General features: G+C 44.0%; 1 long non-coding RNA gene across 1 annotated transcript; it reads left to right on the forward strand.

Moving 5' to 3' along the window:
• Nucleotides 1–5,102: 5,102 nt before the first annotated feature.
• LOC144106932 (uncharacterized) lies at nt 5,103–10,858 on the forward strand. The gene is made up of 4 exons (XR_013309164.1): nt 5,103–5,392; nt 5,879–5,976; nt 8,318–8,457; nt 10,553–10,858. It is a non-coding gene; the product is annotated as an uncharacterized LOC144106932 (long non-coding RNA).
• Nucleotides 10,859–12,442: the final 1,584 nt, after the last annotated feature.

A 12,442-nucleotide genomic window follows, 5' to 3' on the forward strand; every position in this document is an offset into this window, starting at 1 on the left:
GTAGTACTCTTCACCATGCTTGCCGTCACGTAACAATATATGTCTTTTATAAGGCTCGACGTATGAAATTAAATAGATAACATTTCATCTTGTCTTTCACGCGGTGCACTTGAGCTCATAATTGAAGAACACAGGTGATCAAATTAGATCCCTCTAACGTGGTGGGATGTTAAATCCCAAGTATAGTACCATTTTACGCTGTATCAGCTTAGCACATGAATGGACAAGCATATGGCATTCCAATACTGTCCTGTTTCAAAGCTACATCTCAGCTGAAGTGCACACATTCAAAAAAAAGTTTAGAACACCCTCAGGAAAAGTATAATTAAGCCAAGGACACCATCTAAAACATAATAGATAATGAGGCCACAAAACATTGGTCCATGGGATAAATGACTCAAGTAGCTTCCAATAATAAGGAAGTGACTATACAGATTCAAAAATTTCTCATACATATATCCCAAGCTTGAGAGGTGTGTTGAGTAATTTGCCTCCTTGTCTATAACATGCTAATTACTGAAAGTGAAAGATATTATTATAAACGAAGCTTCAGATGTCTTTTTTCACAGGTGTAATTCATTTTTTGATATCGTCCTCCACTTACACTGATGCCCTTGCATCATCGATGCATTATTCTTGTTTACATGCTCTCAGAGAAGAATGAGGCTGATGGCCCCAACTGGACACTAAAGGTCTTCAAATGTTTCTTCAGCTACGGAATAGCCAGTAGCTACAAGGCACTAAGTCAGAGCTATTGGTGGGTGATGCAGAACATCCCGAAACTGCAGCTTATTCAACACGGCGGTATTGCCACCTAACTTGTTGTCATGCCAAGCATTGTCACATTAAATGATGGATTTTTTTAGGACAAACTTTAAGAAAAAGTGCACGGTCCTTGAGCACCCTCAAGAATGCCCACAATAACCGTGTGCTTAATGTGACAATCATCACAAATAAATTCATCCACATGTGCCACGAGCTCAGATGCGAGATGCAGACAGTGGGCATCCACTGCACTCCTCGTCTTTCACACTCAACACAGCTGGATCTTGCATGTACGTACAGTTTGTACCCACCTTCTGACTGGAAACATAACATACCCATTAGCATAAATTGGACTCATTCGATGGTGGATAATGATAGGGAGAACACCTTCTGCCATCCAAAATTTGGTTTCGAAAAACTGTTATAACCGTACACTGATGTATACTAACATTTTTCTTGTGACTACTTCAATATCAGTGGTGCCATGTGCAAAATGAAGATATGAAAAGTGGGAACATCAAACTTTCTTTTCATTGTAACGTCTTTCCCTTTCACGAGGTGATAAATGTGTTACAGACCAGGAGGTAAAAAATATACTGATCTCCCCTCGTATAAATAGAATCCACCAATACCATCTGTTTAATGAAACAAACCTACATAATACACAAAAACACTACATATATACTATATCATGGAACAAGAGTAAGAGTTTTGTACACAGACCACACGAACAACACAGCAGCAAGTGACATACAATATTAGTTACATTTCTCCATATTTACTATACTCAAATACAACTTAAGAATGAAGTGGCAGATGCCTCTCAAAGGACCAGGCATTGTAATGAGCATGGAGGAGGAGGACACAACCAGCAGTGCATGAGAGTTTTGATGATGACGATGAGATGTGAGCCCGTTAACAGGCCAATGTGATCCATTAAACGTCTGCGTATACAAGCCGAGCACATCGAGCACTGCCACAATGAGATTAGCAATAATGAGAATGACAATGTCTCTAATGAGCTATTGTAGACGCCATGGTAGAGGGCTCCAGATTAACTTCAACTGCATATGCGCTGACAAAGCACAGTAAAGAGGCGTGTTTTCCACTTACCTAAATCAACATGTGGCTGCTCTCGCCTGGATTAGACTCAGCTTCCTTGGGCATAGACCGCAATGGAGTGAATAAATGTCCATCCAAACAACTGTGACGTGACAACTAAAGAACTGAATATGGACAGGTAATGACAAAAAGAAAAGTGGGCCATATATGCCCTCTTCACTGTGTGAACATGTCGCCCATCTGAAAACAAACATAAAACAAAAAGACATGAAGTGTCACCTGCTGAAGAAATAAACAGCCGAAACACTAGTACACCTTCATTCACAGAAATGGAGCTACCTGTCACAAGGCAACGGGTGTGGTAGGCATGCATCAACCGAATTATATAGTGTGCGCCATCCTGATTGGCTCAGGTTGTCGTACCTTCCATGCAAACAACTTGCGAAGGGAATTATAGAGAAGCATTTGCCACTTCATTCTTGAGTTGTATTCAACTATAGTTTACACAACACACAAAAGAAAATACTGCTTCTCAAAGGAACACAAAGGACATGTCCACATAATTTCTGTTCTTAGTAAAAATATATTCCATTGGCCCTTTCTAACCATTCTGTTATTCTGTTAACCATTCTATTTACTAGGGACGCCTACCCGTGTGTGTTTTTTTTTCTTGCAGAAATGAAGGTTTTATTTGAGATATGTCCATAAAAGAATTCCAAAAAAGTTCCTATAGTTCGACGAAAGCTATATATTCGGAAAAAACAATCCGGTATACACTGCGAACTGCCTTCAAAGATCTTGCCTGACCGAATGCTTTGTCGGATCGAACATCTCTCAGAACACCTTGGATGTTTTAAACTTGTTTACCAATAGACATCGGCTTTGCGACCAATATCAGATATAAAATATGCTAGATATACCCACTCCAGTGGGCCGATCACGTACCTATAGGGCTGCCTACCCGAGTTCAGGTGGGGCTATACTCAAGAAGCACGGAACAGGGGGGTGGAAATGGGGAAGGTCGCCTCCCCCCCCCCACATTTTTCAGGGGGGGTGTGCCCCCCCAATCTCCATTTGCTTCTACTTAGATTTCTGAACATTGAAACACATATTAGTTCTAACCTCTTAATTAAAAGCACAGTGGGGCTGCATGAGCTGCTTGGCTTAGTAGCCAGTTGTAAAACATTTGGTATATGAGTGACCTGAACCGGTCATATCCCTACAGAATTCGATCGAGTATATATCGACCTGACCGCGTACATGATCACGATTAGCAGAATTTAAACAAACTATGCACAGGCTTTTTTAATGGAATTGATCACTCCTCGTGCGTACAGCTTCCCACCTATAAGCTCCTCATTTCAATTAATTTTATATTGCCATAGATCTTTGCTCCGTTTGTTCGTTCGCACTCACAACCTCCGGCACGCGGCTTTATCATTTTGTTTTGGAATGCGAAGTGCGACCAGACTTATGCCGTTGACCATGGCCACGTGCAAATGATTCCACATTTTTCCAGATTCTTGCTGCTTTTGGTTCTCTATCTCGAAGGTTCCTTGCCAGCTTTAAATTCAGCACGACCAAGAACTGCATGGCATTCAGGTCGATGACCGCCGAGCACGCATGATTAAGCCTATTGCAGCCGCCGAGTAATTCAGTTCTTAGTGGGCGTGAGTCAGCCCCTTAAACAGTTAATTTTGGAAGCCTTTTTGTTGTCTTCCTGACAGCTGGAGTGTCGTCACCGCATCGTGATACTTTGCATCAAGCTTTGAACATTGAATATTATATATATATATATATATATATATATATATATATATATATATATATATATATATATATATATATATATATAATGTATATGAGCATTAAAAAATAAATAAAATAAGCTCGAAGTCCTGCCCTCCCACTAAAAAAAAGAGTTCCGGAGTCCCTGGCTATACTAATTGTCTCGAGCATAGCCCAAACCTTCACCCGCTGCCATTACGACCCGGACGCTACAGCGGTGTGCCAGAGAACACTGCGAAACTATAATTATAGAGCTCCTCGATCACCTCGATCGAAGCACCTCGATCGAGGGCGCCGTTGTGCTACCGTGTTCCGTGTTCTAGCGCACACTAGCAGTTTATTTTTGAGAGCCTCTTCCTCCTCGTACCTTGCACACTTCTGATTTCTTAACATAAATTCTTTCAGTGCATCAATTTACCTATTCAGCAATCTATATTTCCCCCTCTACTTGTCCTAAGTCGCTGATTTCAGGTCAGTGGCAATATAGTACTTAATTATGATATCTACCACGCACCGTGCCAGAAAATACTTTTTTGCAGCAATTACAGACTTTTCAAGCACTTGCTGCATTTAGGGGAGTTCTAAAAGAAGTGTTTATTTTATCGTAGATAACAAAGAAGTTGCTGTTTACAGCGCGGAGAACAGGGAAGGGCCCAGCGTTATTTATGATCAAGAGCCGCGCAACAGGAGCTTTTATATTTCGAAACCGAAACTGAAAATGTTCTAGCGTCGTCTGACGGCTAGGCACAGACTTTATAGGTGCTTCCTGTTTGTCGTAAGCCACACAAAACTTTCTGCTTAAAGCACTAAGTAAAAAGCACAAAGCACAATCAGGCACCGCGCGCCACTATAGCTTCCAGCTTTGAAACCGAAACCGAAAGCGATTTGTCACATAGCGACTACTTTGTTTAATGCAGTGGCAATCAAAAATCGCAGAACACTTCAAACATTTAGGTTACAGCGGTACCATAAAGCTCATACATGATAGAGCCCACAGAGTTACACTAAGCTACCCTATTCACACTCCATGGGCAGTCACAGGTGCAAGACCGATTTGAGGGGCTAGTTGGTTCTGCAGTTGGTTCTGCTTATGTTGGACCAACGCTCTGTGGCACAGCTTGACACGGAACTCATAACTATTTCCCCTTCAAAGTAGTATTTGTAACTTTTCAACTATAGGTATTTCATGGTGTGTAGAGCCCCGCGTCGTCTGCTACTACATGCGGTCAATCAGCAGTCAACTGGATGGCCGGATGCGCTGCACGAGGAGGCTGCGACATGGAGCGGTATAGAGATCACGGTCGGAGACGCAAGTTCTGCCGCAGGAAACAAACAGACGAAATTGAACGAATAAAACGTATTTATTATTCTGGTTTGTAAAGAAGAGGTCATCATCATCATCGTATGCAGTGCCCTGTGCGGTGCGCGTCGCCAAGCCAATCCAAGTCTGCGGTCGTTTGCGTCCAACGTTTGCGTCGTCACTCATGTCGGTGTGTGCGGTTGTTACAGTTATTAGATTGTGTGTTTTGCAGCCACATGTGACACTTCCACTATGGGTTCGTCAGCTGCGGCGAGCTATGCGTACGTGAAATACTTCGACCGACGGCGCAAAAGCTATCGTACACGTCTCTATGTCGTCCTTGTTTTCTTTTGCGCTACACCTATCCATGATGCCTCACCGACTGGCGTTAGCGACCTGGCAAAAAAAAGGACGTCTACTGGCGCGGCGGAAAAGATGAGAAGGCATTCTATTCCGCCCAAGTAATGGAGCTTGGAGGTGAGTTTTGCAGTTACTTCGCTACTTGGTCAGATTTCAGAAGTGCCAAACGTGTGATGCGTGTACAGTCAAGCCTAACGCTTTTAGCAAAGCTTGGTGGCGTTTTACATAAAGTCGATGCACATGCTTTTTTACTGTTGCGAGCACTTGCAGAACGCTTACGATACCGCTTCCTCTGTGCTTGCGATCCGAGCACACAGCAGCCCAGCGCATGCTTCCCAAAGAAGGGAAAAACTGCGTGGTCGCGTTGTAGCAGGTCTCGACGTAAGCGTCACTCTGAGCGAAATAATATATCGTGATTTTTTTCATGAATTCAAGTAATTGCATGAGGCAGGGGGAAATCGGCTGTGTTCAGATCTGCTAATTTTTCGCATCATATGATTCTTGGAAAGCAATGAACGCGACGCACTAACTGATCCGTTTCCGTAGCTTGCCCTGTGATTGCTGTCGCTTTCATCATTTTATCTCTCATTTCTTGTGTTCCAGTAACAAAAGCGGAGCTTATCCAGAGGGTGTCCAAGAGAAAAATCACTGCACTGGACCTTGAAAAGTCTGAGCCAGCAACAACAGTTGCACAGATACATGTATGTACTGGGCGAAGTTTTACTGCGGATGCCTCTGCTACTGCCACTCGCACGCTTACCAGTCGCAATATGTACATTACATAGCAGCATACTTCAGAGCCAGGCAGGCGTCTCTGTTTGTGTGTGTCTAAAATATTTATGGTTGCGGGAAGCAGCCAGCCTCCCGTCAGCAACAGAGAGCTTTGTAGCAGATCTTTGAATTGTAGTATAGAGATATTGCTTAAATGCTACCATTGTAAAAGATTGCGTAGGACACTAGAGAACCGCATGTGGAATGGAAGCATCGTTCTGTTTTTTGTTCTCTCATATATTGTGTGCTTCATGTCAGGTCAAAGTTTCATTTTTCGTATTGCCTCCTCGCATTGTTGTCTAAAATATTTATTGTTTGGGGGAGCAGCCAGGCTGCCTTCAACAACAGAGAGCTTTGTATCGAGCCCACCGATACGGCGTTGCGGGACAGCGCACTTCTCTCATTGCAGCACGTTGTCTTAGCTTCGGCTTGCAACTCGGTGGCCTGTTTTCTCAGTGCCATGATACTGGTTAAATATATGTATTGCTGGAAATTTATAAGCCCTGCTATTCTTCGGTTATGCGGCATACCAAAGCGAATCGGGCCACGTGAGACACGGATAGAGCCTCTGATAATTATTATTCACGAGGGGTGATAATTATTATTCACGTGTCTATCGAAAACACCGGTGCTGCGCTGTGGGCTACAACTGCGGTGGGCTCTCTCCGGTCGGGGCGGCTCTTGTCAAGACACCATTAATTACTGGAAGGCACCGTTCCCCTCTTCCCGTCATCTGTTCATCGTCGGTCGCTTCTTGCAGGGAACCAGTCAAAGGGGGAAGGTCATTTGAATTGAGCCGAGCGTGGGAAGAACAGGCTCCTTCCCAGCTAGTCATCCTTTCATTTTGTACAGTTGTCGGCCACCTGATGACGCTGTCGAAATTGCCGCTGCTGTTGCTGCGCCACCGTGGTCATCCCTGTCGATGGGATCTGCACCTTAATCCTCTTCGGCTGGTGTGCATTCCGTTCATTATAGGCCCAACGCGGACGCCACCAAAAGCTCCCCATTTGACTTTCAAACAAAAGGGGTGCTGTCTACTCTTGTAAACGGAAGGGCAGCCAAACAGAACAAGCAGGGATGGAGGACTAAAGCTAGTGGTCCAAGCGGAAGGGAGAAAAACCTCTGAGAGGGAATGGAAGGAGAGGAGCATGGAAAAGTAGCTAGTTTGCCATATATGTAACTCCAATATAATGTCTTTTATTAAAGATTGTTTGCGGTTGTGTGTTCCGGGGACGGTGCCTCACAACAACCTTGGTAGAGGACATTTTCAGCCAGAGGGTGGTCGGGGCACTTTAAGTAGTGGCTGCCGGCTGTCGTGCATGTGTGCTCTGCCAAATTTGTTGTTCAAAATTTTTATTCTCTACGGAGGTCATTTTCATTTCACAGCTGAAGATGAAGCATAACCTTCCGTGTGCCGATTCGGATGTTGCCATAAAGCTTGGTGCTCGGGTCTTCTGCCACAAGTGCTTAAAATACCTGAGAAATACCGTATGCATACTTCACCTTGCATTTGACTCATCAAAAAGAAAAATTTCCCAGTGTGGATCATCATGCCTGCACACACAGTGCGGGGCCGACATGCAAGGCCAGATTGTAATGCCTTTCATTCTAGTGCTAGCTCTGCAGTAAAAGCGATAGCATACAGACACGACGTGCAGCTAAATTTGTACAGTGCACGCACTTCAGAAAAATGTTCAACCAGCTGATATGCACGCTTGTCAAAATAATGCGTGCATTACTTGCTGGCAGCAATATTAACAGCTGGAGGGCGGCAGACTACAGTTGAGTGGAACATATCCTGATTGTTTTCTGTTTACAGCCCACAGGAATTAGTTCACAAACAGAAATTGCAACTACCACAGCAGAGTCAGTATAGGCAGGGTCGATCATTGGCGCCCAAGTAATTAGTGTGTGGGTAACAAATATGCAATAATCTGAGACTACAGCATATTGTTTGAGCAGTGCATCCGCAGTTTTTCCCTCCTCCTCATCATCAGCCTCACTACACCTACAGGGCAAAAGCCTCACCCATGTCTTTCCAATTAACACTCTCCAATTAGCCCTCCTATGTGGTGTCAAATGCAAGTCTTTAGAGTGCGACTGCCCGTCACATATGCTTTTGAGGATATCTCGAAGCTTACATGCAGACTTCATGACAGCACACAACGCACTGAAGGACATATACTTGCGTTGTTGCCGCCGATGTATGCATCTGAGTGCAAGAGTCCGCGGCTGCCCTGAATAACTAACGTCCTTTCTTTCGCTCCCAAGGATCAGATTTCTACCGTACGCATGCGAGCAATGAGACGCAACAGCAAGCAAAGCAGCAGAGGGCACTCGCCTTCCGTGATCCATGGACGGCCTTGGCGCCATGATTGCCAGCAGGCTGGTTCTGGCGGCGACTAGTTCATGTGAGCATGATGCACCTTCCTGTCAGGAGTGAATTTTCTGGCAGCGAACAGGCTCTCCGAGCACGGCAATTTGAAAAAGCCCAATGATAATTTAAAGATTTAAAGATGTATAGACACCTTATTTTGATGGCATGTTTTCTTCCCTACAATGATTCAGAAGACACTGCTATGAATGAATCATCATGTGGTGTTTGCCTGGGACCTATAAATAATTTATAATCGAATTTTTCTGTCATGCTGTCTCGGTTTCAACAGCCGAGTGAAGACTGTGACATCAGAGAGGTTATATGTAACGTGAAGGATGGAAAAAATGCGATATAATTGCTGCTTGATCGTTTTAATTCACTACAGTGTTGAAGCCAGCCTTCCTCAATAGTCGGAATGACAAATGTAGCAGCACCGATTATATTGCAGTTTTTCATGCCTCGCATGACCTATAAGCTCACTTTGACGTCATAGTCCCCATTCAGCTCTTGAAACTGAAACGGCGCGAGAAAGAAATTCGATTATAAATTATTTAGTAGTCATGGGAGAATCTTCATCATCAGCCTGATTACACCCAATGCAGGGTGAAGGCCTCTCCCATGTCTCTCCAATTAACCATGTCTTGCCAGCTGCGCCCACCTTATGCCTGCAAACTTCTCAATTTCATACGCCCACCTAACCTTCTGCCGCCCCCTGCTATGTTTTCTTTCTCTTGGAATCCCTTAAGGACCAACAGCTATCTTACCTTCGCACTACATTCCCCGCTCAAGCCAATTTCTTCCTCTTGATTTTGGCAAGGATGTCATTAACCCGCGTGTGTTCCCTCAACCACTCTTCCTGCTTCCGGTCTCTTAAAGGAGTATAGACACCTAATTTTGGTGGCATGTTTTCTTTTCTTCAATGATGCAGAAGACGCTACTAGGCATGAATCACCGTGTGATGTTTGCCTACGACCGCTAAATAATTTATAATTGTTTTTTTCTGGCATGCTGTTTCAGTTTTGGAACAGCCGAACGATGGCTCTGACGTCAAAGAGGGCTTTTCCTTCACGTGAGCCATGGAAAAATGTCCATAGAATCGCTGCTTCATTGTTCTAATTTACTGCAGTGTTGACATCAGCCTTCCTCAATTGCTGGAATGACAACAAATGTGCAAGCAGTGATTATATTGCTGTTTTTTCATGTCTCCTGACGTGTAAGCACACATTGACGTCACTGTCCTTGTTCAAGTGTTGAAGCCGAAACTGGACGAAAAATAAATGCTATTATAAATTATTAAGCGGTCGTAAGAGATTACTAGCTGCTACTCCATGTATAATAATGCCTTATGCATCATTACAAGCAAGAAAGCACGCACCCAAACGGTAGGTGTTATACTGCTTTAACGTTACGCCTATCATTTTTCTTTCCGTGGCTCACTGCGTTGTCCTCAGCTTAAGCTGAACCCTTTTTGTTAGCCTCCACATTTCTGCCCCATAGGTGGGTACTGGTAAGATGCAGCTGTTGAACACATTTCTCTTGAGGGATATTGGTAAACTGCCATTCATGACCTGAAAGACCCTGCCATATGCGTTCCATCGCAATCTTATCCTTCTAGTTATTCCCTCATGATCCGGATCAGTTGTCACTATTGATACCTGCCTTAAATAAACGTATTCCTTTACCTTTTCCCTTACCTCGCTACCAATTGTGAACTGCTGTTCTCTTGCTAGACTTGAGAATAGGAGAATACCACAAGGTAATCCATGGATAATAATGCCTGATGCCTCATTAGAAAGCAAAAACACACACCCAAAAGATGGGTGTTTATACTCCTTTAAAGCTAGTTGGTGCATTACAGAATGTGAGTCACCAGTGTTGCCAGTAAAACCCTTTAACATCATATTTTGATCTCTTGATTGAAATCAAGTTTTTTTGTGTTCTAGTTAATGGTATTTCATTATTTCTTCGCTCCTTATTTGGAAAAATTATTTCTCGGGACTCTGACCAGGCTCAAGAAGTGTAATGTGATAGTAAACAGAATATGTTTGAAAATCCTCTGAAGTTGCCGTTTAATTTACCTTGTACATTAGTCTTTTGTAGCAAATATGAACACTTTTCATACTTTGCAGTCTTCCACTAGCATGGATCCTGCTGCACCACAGAACCCGGATATCTTGCTGAGGTCAGCAGCCAGGTATGAAGGTGTCGCATATTTAGAATGTAAGACAAGTGGGCTTTGATGCCCCATCGGCCAGTGCTGATAAAGGAGCAAAACACAGACGGAAGACGAGGCTGACAAAGTTCAGTTTGGTGCTCAGGAACGCTTGGCTACCGGGGTGCGCCGTGCTAACAAAGATTGTGGCCGTCCACACTTCTTGTTTGATTTGCGTCTTTACACTTGTGGAGGGGCTGGGTGCGCAGTGCTAACAAGAAGTGTCGACGGCCACAATCTTTGCTAGTACAGCGCACCTCGGTAGCCAAGCGTTTTCTGTGTGCCAAACTGAACTTTGTCAGCCTCGTCTTTGCCTGTGTTTTGCTCCTTCTTCAGCATGGGGGCGCTGGGGCATCAAAGCCCAATTCTCGATCTTACAAGAATGATTTTGTAAGCTTGAAATGCTTTTAGCTCTCGTTCTTGGTAACTGCAGGCAAACAATCTAGAAACTGTGGAAACGTATAGGGCTGAGGATCAGTGCACACCTCTCGGACACGTGGAATTTTCCATCCAAATGGCGTGGAGCGGAAAAAAAATTGCCTGCGCAGGAGCCCCAGGCACAATTTGAACCTGTGACAGCTCAGGGCAGCTTTGCTTAATGAACTCTTAGATCACTAAGCCATGACCACAACCTTTCAACTTTCATGTTCTAATTAGCACAGCCTCTTGTGCTAAGATTTAATTGCTGTGTTTTAAATATTCATAATCTTTCATCTGTTCGTTCTGTGTTTCCGAATATTTAGCAGCATTACTGTTGCCAGGGTGCAGTGGAGCCTGAAGTAAAGATAAAAAGGCTCATCTATGTTGTCAAAGGCAGCTTATATGATTGCACATAAACGTGACCTGGTGGCCCATCGTGCCGCTCACTCCGAAGAAGAGAGCTTTGTGTCATGTTTTATCATTAGTAGCGTTTGCAAGGAAAGCTGCCATTTTCTTATTGTTACATATAGGAGTCCTGAGGAATAGGATTTTAGCAGTTTTAATGTGGCAAATACTTCTCTCCCCAATCTGTTATAGGGCTTTATACAAAGCATATGTGCAGCTGTTTTATTGCAGATCCACCTCGGGAGCGGAAATTGTCAGTGCAGAGCGGTGGCGCTGGCTTCTTTCCCAAGGTCGAGACTTCCTGTTTTGCAAGGACGCCACAAAACTTTTGTGGGGTTCCCCACAAAAGTGACGCTCCTTCCTGGTGATGCTCCTTCCCCGAAGAGCCTTAGGGGAAAGAGCATTCAGGGAAGGAGCATCACCGGCTCAGTATGCCGGCAATCGCTTAAGGCTGGTGGCATGCAGAAGCCTCGGATGAGCTCAGAAAAACTAGCATCTGTGGGCAGTAAGCCACTTATTTAGGTACATTTCCTGACTGACAAAGGCATTTGTTTATTTAAGTGTGCATGACTTAAATACCTTTATTTTACAGCACCTGTATGTCTTCAATTTTGTCATGATTAATACTTTTTCAGATGCATTTGATGCATACATCAAAGCTGCACAAGCTGCCGAGGATGAGAAAATGCGCAGAGCAGTTGAATTGCTACCTGGCGGACATGCTGAGGAACATCAAGTAATCATCGCCTGCACCTGCCCCTGTAGTCAATGGCTGTAGTCAGATAAAAATGATAAAATAAAGGCAGCAAGAAAAATTATTTCATTGACTGTAGCCTGGTATTTAGTGCTGGGATGCAGCATTTGCTGCACTGAAGGGTTGCAAGTTCATTCGGGTAGCCTACATATTCAGAGGTATTAACTGTACACCAGAGTACGTGTTGCAAGGCCATTGTATCCCCATGTCGAGGCCCTCGTATCTGTA

Source organism: Amblyomma americanum, chromosome 10, assembly GCF_052857255.1.
Source record: "Amblyomma americanum isolate KBUSLIRL-KWMA chromosome 10, ASM5285725v1, whole genome shotgun sequence".
NCBI lineage: Eukaryota > Metazoa > Arthropoda > Arachnida > Ixodida > Ixodidae > Amblyomma > Amblyomma americanum.